The following is a 12,248-nucleotide window of genomic DNA, read 5'->3' on the forward strand; positions in this document are numbered from 1 at the left end:
GACTTGGGTATGGGGACATGAATTTGCCTTCCCAAGTCCATCGCAAGCTTCTCACCGAATGGATGAGCCACTTACTGCTAAACCTGTGTAAAGCAAGGGTGAAGCATCCCTGCCCCATGGAAGAGCTGAGAAAGAAAAATCCTCAGTACTCGAATGTGGTGGGCTGGCCATGTCAGGTCCTACAGGGCCAGCGTTGTGTGCAGAGGTGCAACAGGGAGCAGGTCAGAAGCCATTTTAGGCTAGTGCTCCATGGCATCCTGATGTTGCCTTGTCTCTGGAGGTGTTTCTGATGGTAAGTCAGCTCATCCTGCCTGGCAGTACATTACACTTACCAGCCAGCAGCACAAGATGCCCTGATGATAAATAGTTTCAAAGGCAGGACTAGGTAGGGCTCAATATATTATCATCTTACTATTAACACATAGCTTCAGGTGCCAAAAAGCAGCTTTCCTGGCATGCTTTCAGGGCTGTCATGCCAGACCTGCATCCCAGCTGCAACTTTGACAACGACGCTCTTGAGCTGTACTTATTCAGGTGCAGCATGCAAACAAACCACAGAGCAACCGAGCCATTAATAGGATTCTCAGCCTGTCCCGTCCCAGATGTTATTTCTAAGCATGTCCTTGGCCAGCACTCTTCAGGGTAGTTCAGTCCTGTAGACTGAAGGTCCCAGTGATCTGGTCGAGATAAGGAACCGCTTCCTACCACTGTTTCCAGGTCCTGGCAGCAGCAAGGCTGAGCCAGATCCCCGCTAGGGCACACACCCTGCCGGCACAGCCGAACCAGCGCAGGCAGGAGGGCAATGCTTGTGTGGGGGATATAGGTAGCATGAACAGCCCCATCCTACTCCTGAGGCTCACAGCTCAGGGGAAAAACCCTTCAGAGAGCCTCCTCGGTATCCACCTTCCAGACCCTCAGCCTCTCCAGGATTTGACTCCAGCACTGCCTGTTGTACTCACTGGCTAGCCTGGCTTGAAGTTCACTAGCGGATCTGGATCACACACACACACAAGGATGCACCACACAGGAAAATAAGAAGGCAGCACAGACTGCATGCTTGTTCCTCCCTGTTATACCTGCATCCCTCCCTTTCCCCACCTTTGACCCTTCTCCAAACCATCCTATAACAAGTATTGTGCAATCCCCAAATTCCCTGGTTCAATCCTCAAAATTCCCCCAGGAGCCCCCCCGGAAGTCCTGGAAACTGTGCAGCAGCCCTGTTATTATGCACACCTTTCCAGAGAGTTTCTGCTGCTGAATCCCCATGGAGGGGGTTGCCACAGCGGCAAAGGTGTGAGCACTCAGCCATGATGGTTTAGGGGTGTCTGAGGGTTAGCTGAGGTCAGCACTGCCTCATTTCCTCTGGTCACTCTGTGTTTATTTGCATCGGCCTTACACAGCCATCCTTGAAGGACAGGCACAGGGACGCAGCAGGGAAAGTGCGGAAGAAGGATCACAGCTTTAGGTGAGCATAACTCTCATTTGAGGTGTTGCGCTTCTGTACAGCATAAATATGTGTGAACACACAAGCACCATAGCAGCCCTCTCTTTGAAGGATATTTGTGACCCATCCTGACCCCTTAGCAAAGGGTCTGTTGTCAAATAACAGCACAAGATAAATTGGTGTCTGTAAATGCCTGAGCTGAGACCACCACGCTTGTTACATGGGAGTGCAATTCGGAATGACATGGCAGCCTTGGGAGCATGTGTTGTGTCATCCCTGCTAAAATCCCATCTCTGAGCACAGGAACAAGTACCCACAGTATCATGTGTCTCCTCACTAGACACAGCACAAGTAATCACATTAGTCCCTAATGAGCCCAGGGCCCCACTGTGAGAGTCAGACACAAATTCATATTCAGAGACTTTTCCAGTCCCAAATGGCTTATGAGCTATCGTGGTTAAGACAGAGGAAATATCATAAGCCTTGCTTTACAGATGGGGAATTGAGGCATCAAAAGGTTTAAGTGACTTAACAGGGATTCAGAGAGGAGTATTTCCAGAGCCCAAGTGCAGAAGCATCCCTGGAAGAAGGCCTGACCTTTCAGTGTCCACCTCATCAAAAATACCAGCTGGCACAAAACAAGAGGTATCAACAGCTACGGATGAGCATTCATGATGCCAGCCCAGCTCCAGTGTGCCCCCAGTTCTTCCTCACTGCATCAGGCTGGTGGCATGCAGGCAGCCCCCAGGGTCAGTGCCCTGGCAGAAACCTGTGCCCCCTCCTGCTCTGCTCCGGTGGGGAGAGGCTGTCCCCACCTCTGGGCAGGGTGCACAGAGGCCACATGGACCGGCACACAGGAGACTGGTGATGCTGGCACAAGACTGATGCCAAGGTTAGAAAAGTAGCTAACCTACTGACATGACTGAGGTTCCCAAAAGCAGCCCACATCACCACACGCAAGCCTCCAGAGCCTGTTGGCACATGCAAGGAGACCTCTGGAGACAGGGAGGGAGTTAGTAGATCCCAGGGATCTCTTCCTTCAGGGGCTCTGTAATCCTGTTTGTCCCCAGCTTGCTGCTGTCGCCTGAGCACCCCTGGGGTCTTCTCAATGGATTTGTCTCCCTCTTCTTTGCTCCTCCTTCTCTTGGGTACTTTCAGTGGCTCTGGCTTGTTGTGTCACAGCCTGGGGAACTGTGTCAGCACCTGCCGGGTGTATGTGCCTGCACGTGTGCATGTGTTGGCACGTGTGTGCATGCATGTGCATGCTTGGAAGGGGAGAGACAATCCTGTAACCTAGATAACCTAGCATAGTATCTTACCAGCACTGCTCTTGACAGTGACTGGACTTTGGAAGAGGCCATGGGGAGCGTGGGCATGAGCATCTGCACGGGCAGGAGTGTCTGGGGTGCATACAAGGTGGGTGAGCTGAAGGAGGGGTGCCCATGCTTGCAGCTGGCTGGGGTGAAAGTCAGTGCTCCCAGGCAGGAGCTGTGCACTGTGCACTGTGCACCACCAGTAGAATCTATCCCTGAGGACATTCAGGTCAGGGCTGACCGACCTAACTTGCCCATGGCTCCCTCCATCTTCAGTAGTGAGAGGCACACCTGGAAAGAGGGGGGGGCCCTGAGCCCCTCCGGCACACCTAGGAGCCTGTGTATCCCCAGGGATTGGTCACACAGGCACACTTGTTAGCCCTGGCTTCACCTGTCCTCACTGACACAGATCAGCCCATGGCCCCAGGTTTCCTGTGCTAAGACTTCAGGAGGAGGTCTGCAGAGTGGTCCTGAAGTGTTTTTAGAAACACCTCATGTTTCCAGACATGGGACACCAGGACAATCAATGTTGGATGCTCAGATGTCACCTTTGGCTTTCTAGAAAGCCGGAGATTGAAGATTTTGAAAACACCACATGCTGAGATTTATTTGCTTCTTTCTGATTTTTTCAAGCTATTTAGCACGCTGTCATACCGCTGCAATCAGAAGGTCAGAGCTTTGCTACTTAAAATACAGGAAAGCAAGCTGGGTTTTCACGTAAGCCTGTGGCTCCTGGAGCTGCAGCGCGTGAACCTCACACCGAATACGGTGAGCTGAGAAGTTTGCACGAGTTGGCCAGGTGCTGTGCATGTCTGTGAATGAATAAATTGGCTGCTGAACTCTGAGCTGAGGGAAAAGCTTTGGAAATTTCCTGCAGAAGTGCAAAGTGGCATGGCAGCGTGTGCAGCATTGGCTGGCCGAGAGACTCTGGGCTTCGGTCAGGGGACAGGGTGGGAAGCTGTGCTGCCCATGGAGACCCAGAGGAGCTCTTGCAGGCTCAGGTGTGAATTGCTGTGCTGCAAAAGAGCCCCACATGTGCTTTACAGCCTCACCAGGCAGGGCGGGAGCATGGCCAGGCTAGAGCGGCCTCAAGGCCCCACAGCTGCAGGGTCGTGGGCCAGTTACCCCATCACCCCCAGCAGCAGCAGCAGGCTTGGCTTTGCAAACCAGTATTTGCCAGCAAAAAAGGTATTTGCTGCTGTGTTTTTTTCTTTTCTTTTTTTCTGAAGGAAAGATGTAAGGTGCTTTAGCAATAGTGGTGAAAGGAGGACTTGAGGAATTGCTTATGAGAGCAGATATGCAGCAGCATAAATTGTAGCTGTGAATCCTGGTTCTGCAGGCAGTGTTGGGGGACATTTGAGACACATCTGCTATAAATTTTGGGTAAAAGGGCTTTGGTCATTTATAATCTCCTTCTGTGAGGCATTTGTGTCTCAGGTTTGTCTCGGTGAATGTGTGTTGTCCCTGCCCTGTTCGTAGTGAGCCCAGGACCACTTCCAATAATCTCTTTCTGTCTTGTTCTCTGCGTTTCTTTAGGACTGAGCGAGTGTCTCCATGGCTCTCCATTAATATCACATACACCCCAGACACCCTAAGATTTGCCTCAGTGGAAGAGATGGCTCCACAATGACCTTCTGAGGTCTTGATGCCCTGGGACTTAGGGATGGGTGCAGGGTGCTTAAAGCCAGATGTGGCAAAGCCCTGGTTAGCCGCACTGCCAGGGAGCCCTTCTGTCACAACCCCGAGAGGGTGAACGTGAGCCGCAGTCCAGCATTCACAAGAGCCGCTCTGCTGAGACTGTGCCCAAGCACCCAAAGAGGGAGCACCTCACCGAACTCCTGAGACAGGCTGGGTATGAGGGGTTACGTATGATCCCCGTGATTTTACACAGCAATGGTCTCCTTGCCTCCTTGCTCTGGGCTGCAGTGAGGAGTTGTTCCCAGGACTGCAGTCATCAGTGCTGCAGGGTTTGCAGAGTAACAGCCCCGTAAGGAGCTGCTTGCATGGTGGAACAGCCACGGTCCCTCCTGCATCCCATGCCCCTGCTCTCTGAGCTTCGCCTCAGCCAGGCCTCTTTTGCCCAGTAGTGAAGGAAAGTCCTTGTGAACTGCTTTCAGAACACTGGGTCCCCTCCACGGCCATGGTGTCAGCCTGCCCCTGGCTCCTGGCAGGCTGCTGTTCCCAACCAACTTGTCAGCCCTTGCAGGGCATTAACCCCTGGGGAGCTGGTACGGGAAGATGTCATGTTCATGCAGGGAGTCAGCTGGTGGGAGCTGCGCTGGCCCTGTTCACAGATGTCTGTGGGGCACACAAACCCAGTGCAGCTGCCCGCCTGTCCTGTCCAGTTTTATGTCTCAGAAACAAAGAAATAAATGACCCAGAATGAGATTTTTAAAGCTGAAGGGTGACTGTGTCAGATGTGGTCCTTTTCGAGGCGTTTGTGACATCTGCAGCCCAGAGTGATGGCCTTCCCATAGGAGCTGCTCCAGCTGTACCTAGTGGGTGGCTGTACACCCTGATTTCCAAACCAGAGCAGTGTGCCAGGCTGACTGCCACCAGGCTGGGGCCACCTGGGCATCCCACATCTTGATAGCGTGGGGCTGCCATGCTGGGGCTGGGGACTGGTGCTTGTCCCAGGGTGTGGTGGTCCCAAAGCAAGAAGGGGTCCACAGTCTGCAGAGGTCTGCTGGTATCCCCTCTCCAGGTTGCTCTCCTGGTGTACGTAGTGCTCAGATCCTTTTCTGTTGCAGAACCCTGGGCTTTCCTCAGCCTCCCAAATTTGCTCTCCTCTCTGCTCCAGCATGAAGTGCAGATATGCATGGCTCTCCAGGGCCTGCTGGGGAGCCAACAAGGGGGCTCATGAACCCACTGTTGGTGGACCCCACAACTGCATGTTAGGATCAGCATTCGGGTAGACTTTTTTCCTGTTTCTTGCCATACAACAGACTGAAGCTAAGTTTTCTGGCTTCCTGGGATGACAGTTGAATTACTCAACCAGACAAGGGCAGTGAGAGAGCTGGGAAGTTGGACACTTAGTTGCAGCCCTGCAAAGCATGTCTGGCTGTGCTGCTGTGCCTCAGTTTCCCCCTCTGTGTAGAAGGGATGGTTGTTCTTAGCTGTTTGCATGAGGCATTGCTGCCAGACAGGCACCCAGAGCAGGGTGCTGAGCTGAGCAGAGTAAATGGGTGACTTCAGCCACCCAAAATCCTTGATGGAGACTTCCGAACCACAGGTCACTCTGGGAAAGGCTCTCATTTTCCTGTGTCCCCTTCCAGATGGGACACAGCTGGTGTGAGAGCAGAGGGGAGTGCCAGTGCTGCTCCTGCTGCAGATACCCGCTCCTGGGGCTGTGCCTTGCATTGGGGGATGCAGAGAGGTTGCAATGGGCCTGTGGCTCAGGCTGGCGGCTGGGGACCATGGCTGTAGCACACCCCACTCACTGCTGGAGATATGTGTGCTTTGTATTAGGAAATGGCAAGAATGGGATCAAGCTGCTAAAAAGTGACCTGTTGGAGAGAAAGGAAAGCCCACAGCTCCCTCAAAACGGTCGTGGGTGCCTGGATCCTGTTTGCTTGCAGTGTTAGATGCCCTTTCTGCTTGGATTTTTCTTTAGAAACAGGATTTCAGGTTTCATGACACTCTGGTGAGGAACTTCTTGGGCTGTCAGAAGGTTAGGGCACAGCATTTATCACCTGGCAGCTAGCTACCTGTGGAAAGGGCTGTCCTGCCACCCCTGCTCATTTTTATCTTTCTCCTTCCCCTCTTAGTACCCGCTGGGGCACTCCTGTGCTGCACCAGACCAGAGTTCACATCAAACCTCACCGGGAAAAAACAGCCCTTTCTAGTAATCCGGGTCCCAAACCGGCCCCCTGGGGGATCAAGCAGGATCAGGTTTTCTTTGTCCTTGGGATCCTCCCATGACTCGTATTGGGGTTTTTCCCATGGCTGTCCAATGCGGGCAAAGCAATAGGTCAGCCCCATCTCCAAGCGAGCAGCAGTGCAACACAGAAGTGGCACCTGGTCAGAGCAAGGAGCGTGCTTTCCCGGAGAGGGGCTGCACGGCAGCTCCGGCATCACGGAGTTAAGACAGAGGTTTGGCAGGACGGTGGACACCTGCCTTTACAAAACGAGGCTGCTGGGAGACCTGGTTTGGTTTTGGCAAGGAAGGTGTCACGCAGCTGTGCGTGTGACCACCGCCGACCTGGTCGTAGTGTTTTCCTGGTTTCCAGGGGACAATGGTACGGGGAGGGGTGGCGAGCCCTGGGCATCACGCCTGCCCTGCGGCAGGTCGCTCCCATCTCCATCTCCTCCTGGGTGTTACCGGCGTGTGTTCGCACGCTCTGCGCGGGGCGGCACTCGCTGCCACCGGCTCCTGCCAAACCGGCCGGGGCCGCCTCGCTCGCCTGATGCCTGCGAGCTGGCTGCCGCCGGGACGGCACGGGGGCGGCTGCCGGCCCCATCCCCGCTGCCTCCGGCCGGCGGGGCTGGGCGGGATGCCCGCCGCGGGGATCCAGCGGATCCAGCGCCTCATCTCCTGGCAACGGTCCTTGCGTAGCAACCGCCGAGCCGCCGAGGGGAGCGGGAGGGCTGCGGCCAGGGAGGAGGAAGAGCGGGAGGCCCTGGCGGAGCCCCCAGGTACGTGCGGCTCCGGCCGGGCAGCGGCTGTTGCCGGATGCTGGACGGTGCCTGCCGGCATCCTCTGTCCGGCCCCAGGGGTGCTGCTGGGCCGGGGGGCAGCTCAGCCCGCGGGCGTGTGGGGCGGCTGGGAGCGGGGAGCAGCGTGTGCGGGGGCTGCTGGCTCCCAGCCATCACTCGGGCAGGGGAGGGCGGGTAGCGGGGCTAGCGGGCGCTCCTGCTGGTGTCCCCCAGGCGTGCCCATGGCGTGGCCAGCCTGCCCAGAGGAGCAGGCACTGGGCTGGTGGAGCTCCCTCCGAGGACGTCCTTCCCTCAGCTTTGTCAAGGCCAAATCGCCCACTGTACTGACTGGTGGCATCAGCGCCTGGGCCCAGCAGGGTCTTCTCCAGCTGCCCCTCGGCACAGACAGGCAGTGCCCACGGACCAGCTCTTCCAGCAGCTGGTCAAGCCCAAGCCCCGGTACATGGGAGCTCCCCACCTGGTGCTTGCCAAGGCATGTCCCTTCAGGGGTGGTCCTCCTCAGCCCTTGGCCCATACTGTTTTTTCAGTTGCATGTGAGTCACAGAGTGAATGTCTCCGTGACTTGCCTCTGCCCTTGTTGTTCCTTTTTTTGCTGCCAGCCTATTTTAAGCTGATTTGCTTTGCACTCCTGGTTGCTTCCCCTTTGCCTTAGCAGTGCCTGCACCTGTTGAATGCAGACCTGTGCACTCGCTGCTGTAGTTTAAGCTTAGCCTTTTGGTGTTCCCCCCACTTCTCCAAAACCCTGCCTGCACACATCCCCTCCACACTATGCCAGTGGGTGAGTGCATCCCTTGAGCTGAGGCCATACCCCCCCCCCCACCCCGGGAGCAGGGGGCTGGGCACCAACGTCTGGGTTGTCGCATGGGGATGGTGGGATCATGGCCAGGTAAACCATGGGGAACTTTGTGCCCCTCTGCACAGCACAAGATTCGCACATGGGACAGACACCCTTGCTGCTGCTTGCACTTGCACATACTATTGCACCACAGCATCTCTCCAAAGATTTGCTATAGGAGGTGCCTCTTCATTAGGTGTGTGCCTATGCCACTCTTCTTTCTCCATCCCTGACAGCACTGGCATGCCTGCGGGGCACAGGAGTGTTCCCCACGGGGCTGAAGGCTCAGGCTGCCCTGTCCTGTGCCACAGCCAGCTAAATATGTCCAGAGAGCTGGAATGAGAGATGCAGCTTGCACCTACACGGGCTGCCAATGTGCCTTTGAGACAGACGGCGCGCAGGCCCCTGCGGTAGTCATCATGGCCAGAAATGCTGCTTTTTTTTCTGTAACAACAAACAGCATTCATATGAATACAGTGTGCAAATCAGGCACTTGGAGAATCATGGCCAGAGAGTGCAGGTGCCAGAGGACACAGGGTGGAAGCATAGCTGGGGGCGATCCACCATCCACCCGCAGGTGGGCAGGCAATGGGGGAAGGAGTTAAGATGCAGCAGGCTCCCATGGGCACAAGGCAGCTCTGGGCACACATCTGGTGGGAGAGCAGGGATGAGTCAGCTCACGCCCCTTTCTCCCACCCCTGTGCCTCTACCTCCTTACAAGAAAAGCCCTGTGGAGCAAAGGTGGACTGATTGAGGGATGAAGGGTGTAAAAAGGCAGTAAGCCATGTCTAGCCATCACTCAGTGCTGCTCTGTGGCTGTTGTATATCTGGCCAGTTTTTCTACCAGGAGGGCCCCTGCACTGACTGTTGATGCTTTGTCCCACTGCCTGGGGACAATAGGACTTGCCTTTCCCTGGGCCCTGCAGATTCCATAATACGGGACATTCATCAGACACAGCAAGCCCCCAGAGACCCAAAACCTAAGTGCAGGTACCCTGGCCATGGGGAGTTTCTTGTCAGGGGTTCTGCTATCTGTTGTGGTTTAACCCCAGCCAGCAACTAAGCACCACGCAGCCGCTCACTCACTCACCCCCCACCCAGTGGGATGGGGGAGAGAATCGGAAGGAAAAAGTAAAACTCATGGGTTGAGATAAGAACAGTTTAATAGAACAGAAAGGAAGAAAATTATATTGATAATAATAACAATAATAAAATTACAATAATAATAATAATTAAAGAATTGGAATATACAAGACAAGTGATGCACAATGCAATTGCTCACCACTCACCAACTGATGCCCAGTTAGCTCCTGACTAGCAATCTGCCCCCCCAGGCCAACTCGCCCCAGTTTATATACTGGGCATGACGTCACATGGTATGGAATATCCCTTTGGCCAGTTTGGGTCAGCTGCCCTGGCTGTGTCCCCTCCCAACTTCTTGTGCACCTCCAGCCTTCTTGCTGGCTGGGCATGAGAAGCTGAAAAATCCTTGACTTAGTGTAAACACTACTCAGCAACAACTGAAAACATCAGTGTGTTATCAATAATCTTCTCATACTGAATCCAAAACATAACACTATACCAGCTACTAGAAAGAAAATTAACTGTATCCCAGCCAAAATCAGGACAGTGTCATCCCCAAATGACACGTTTAGTCCAGCTCTTCAGTCTGGAGATCCCCATCTGGAGATTTCCAACCCCAAAAGTGACTTCCAGGACCCCTTGGATTTCTTCAAGCTTCCAGCCCATCCCAGATGAACAGAGTCCTTGTGACTCACTTTGGTTCTTGAACTTTGGGTCAGCTCTCCCTGGAGAACGGACAGCAGTCAGCTCAGCTTGCAGAATGCAGTCTACGCCATAAATTCAGTGGCTTCCCTCCCCTTCTTATCCTCTGGCCTCTCTGAGTCAGAGTGGCAAGGAGCTCATCTCTGTCACTGGCTCAGCAGGGGCAAAGGCAAGACAGGGTATTGAGGACCCATGCCCATGGGTCTCCTCACCATAGCTGAATGTTTGCACAGTCCTCTGATGAGGTAGAGCTCTCCAGTCAGGGACAGCTGGAGGCAATCAGATCTGGGACTGTTGTAGGAAAGACAGCAGAAGAAATACGGAGGTATCTCTGGGCTAGTGGCAGCTGACCTGAAACCTTCAATTAGTGCTTGATTGGTGCAGAGCCCCTTGGAGGAACAGGAACTAATTATACTGGAATCTGTCTCTACGCAGAGGGACCAGAAAAAACCATATTATTCTACCAAGTACATCTGTGTCTGTACGAGATGGGTCCAGGTCTACCCCCAAAAGCACAGCCCGCTCTGTGGCAGGTTTTCTCCAGCCTTATCAAACTGAGCCTCCCAGAACTAGATGTAGCCATGTCCAGAAAAACTCCATGAAGAGACTGTAAGATCTTATGCAGATGACTGAGTCTTTCTGGACCTGTGGGCAGACGAGTGGAAGAGGCTCTGATCTCTGTTTTTGGCCTTTGTATGCTGCTGTGTTTAAAAATTTAGCAGCTATAATTTCAGGCACAGCAGGCAAGTCTCTCCATGATGCGATTGGACTGGTCCAACTGAACTCAACTCCCGAGAAAACAGCAGGACCTTGGCTTGACTTTGGAGATCCCAGACCCCTGGGGATCCCCTGAAATAGGTTGGAGAAGCCCAGGAGGCCAGATGCAGAGAACAGGGAGCAACAACAGCTGTCGGCAGGTGGCCTGGTCCCCTGCCAGCCCCCGGGGCAAACATGGCGCAGTTCCACAGATGGATCTGCATCGCTTGGCACGGAGGTTTCATTGCAGCCAATGTCCCTTCTAACAGCCGGCTGCAAGGAGCACTGAATGCAGGTCACAATTTACAGGACCTGGGAGTGGGATCCTGGCATACAGTGATCTTGAAATGGATTTAAGGATGAAAGTAGAAGAAGCATTAAATGCAAGATCCCAGTGAGGCCAATCATAAGGGAGTAGAGTCAACCTGTAAATCCCGGCTTGTTTGGGCTGTTGAACGAAAGGGGATGCGACAGCTGTATATTGATGCATTACTGGGTAAACACTAGAGTAGAGAAGAAAGACAGAGTTCAGCTAAAGGACACAAGAAATGGTGCAATGTTTGGAAATGTTCGAGCTGGAAATTCAGACAAAAGCACAAATCAGCACTGTGGGGTATGGTGGCTTCTTCATATAACACCCTGGCCCAACCCAGGCTGTGGGCTTATTGCAGGTGCAGATGGATGGCATCCTCCAGCCCAGGTCCCACAGGACCAGGTGTGGGAGCAGAAATGGTCCTTCTGCCCCCACTAGGTCTTCAGACCTTGGACACGGAGGCCACATTGTGTTATTGCTTCATGAATTCGTAGTGCCAGGATGATCATGCTCCAGCAACAGTAAATTGCAGCAATAAGGAGGGATAATTGCAATTAGAATTACTGTGCTGTAATTAGCATGTTTGATACAAAATGGCAGACGAGGGAGTGCTGACAGCATGGGTGGGTTCACTCTTGAAGCCATGCATGACAGAAGGGACTAGAAGGCCGAGGAGGTTCCCCTTAGCATTCATCAGCCATGGAGAGGGCTTGACGACTTGGCAGGTTCTCCAAGATGTGCCAAACACCAATCTGCCGTAGATGTTGGAGAGGCTTGGCTCATGCTCCCCTGTCCTGTCACCCACTGGTGACTGTCTCCTCTCCCAGCCATTTCTGCTGGCCTCAGGGAGCAATGCTGCATCTCTTTGTCTGAGTTCAAAGACCTAACACCAGCCTGTCTGCCCACAAGGGCTGTGGAGCAGTGGGTGACCTGGAGTTTGCCAGCCCTGGTCCCCACTGGACCAGCAAGCAGCTTTGAAGAAGGCAGTGGCTCCTGCAGCATTCGCTCACCAGCTTTGCCATGCTGCATTGGCAAGAGCTGGCTGCCTGTCCCCTGCCAGCAGCGCATGTAGGCAGCGGAGCATGGGAACAGGCTCTCCTTGCCTTGGCTTGGGCAGACCTGGGTGCTAGCCCCAGAGTGCAGCCA

At 54.0% G+C, this 12,248-nt stretch overlaps 1 protein-coding gene across 5 annotated transcripts in view; it reads left to right on the top strand.

Annotated features, from left to right (window-relative positions):
- Window positions 1–12,248, top strand: part of DLGAP4 (DLG associated protein 4) — a 177,660-nt gene that overhangs the window by 66,295 nt on the left and 99,117 nt on the right. The window contains exon 1 of one of the 5 annotated variants that reach the window (XM_030010512.2): window positions 7,375–7,392. The exons of the other annotated variants lie outside the window; for them this stretch is intronic. The gene's annotated coding sequence lies outside the window, so the exon portion shown is untranslated. Of the gene's footprint in view, window positions 1–7,374; window positions 7,393–12,248 lie in introns of those variants that run through there. 5 annotated transcript variants of the gene reach the window in all.

The sequence above is a fragment of the Aquila chrysaetos genome, chromosome 3 (genome assembly GCF_900496995.4).
Source record: "Aquila chrysaetos chrysaetos chromosome 3, bAquChr1.4, whole genome shotgun sequence".
In the NCBI taxonomy this organism is placed as follows: Eukaryota; Metazoa; Chordata; class Aves; order Accipitriformes; family Accipitridae; genus Aquila; species Aquila chrysaetos.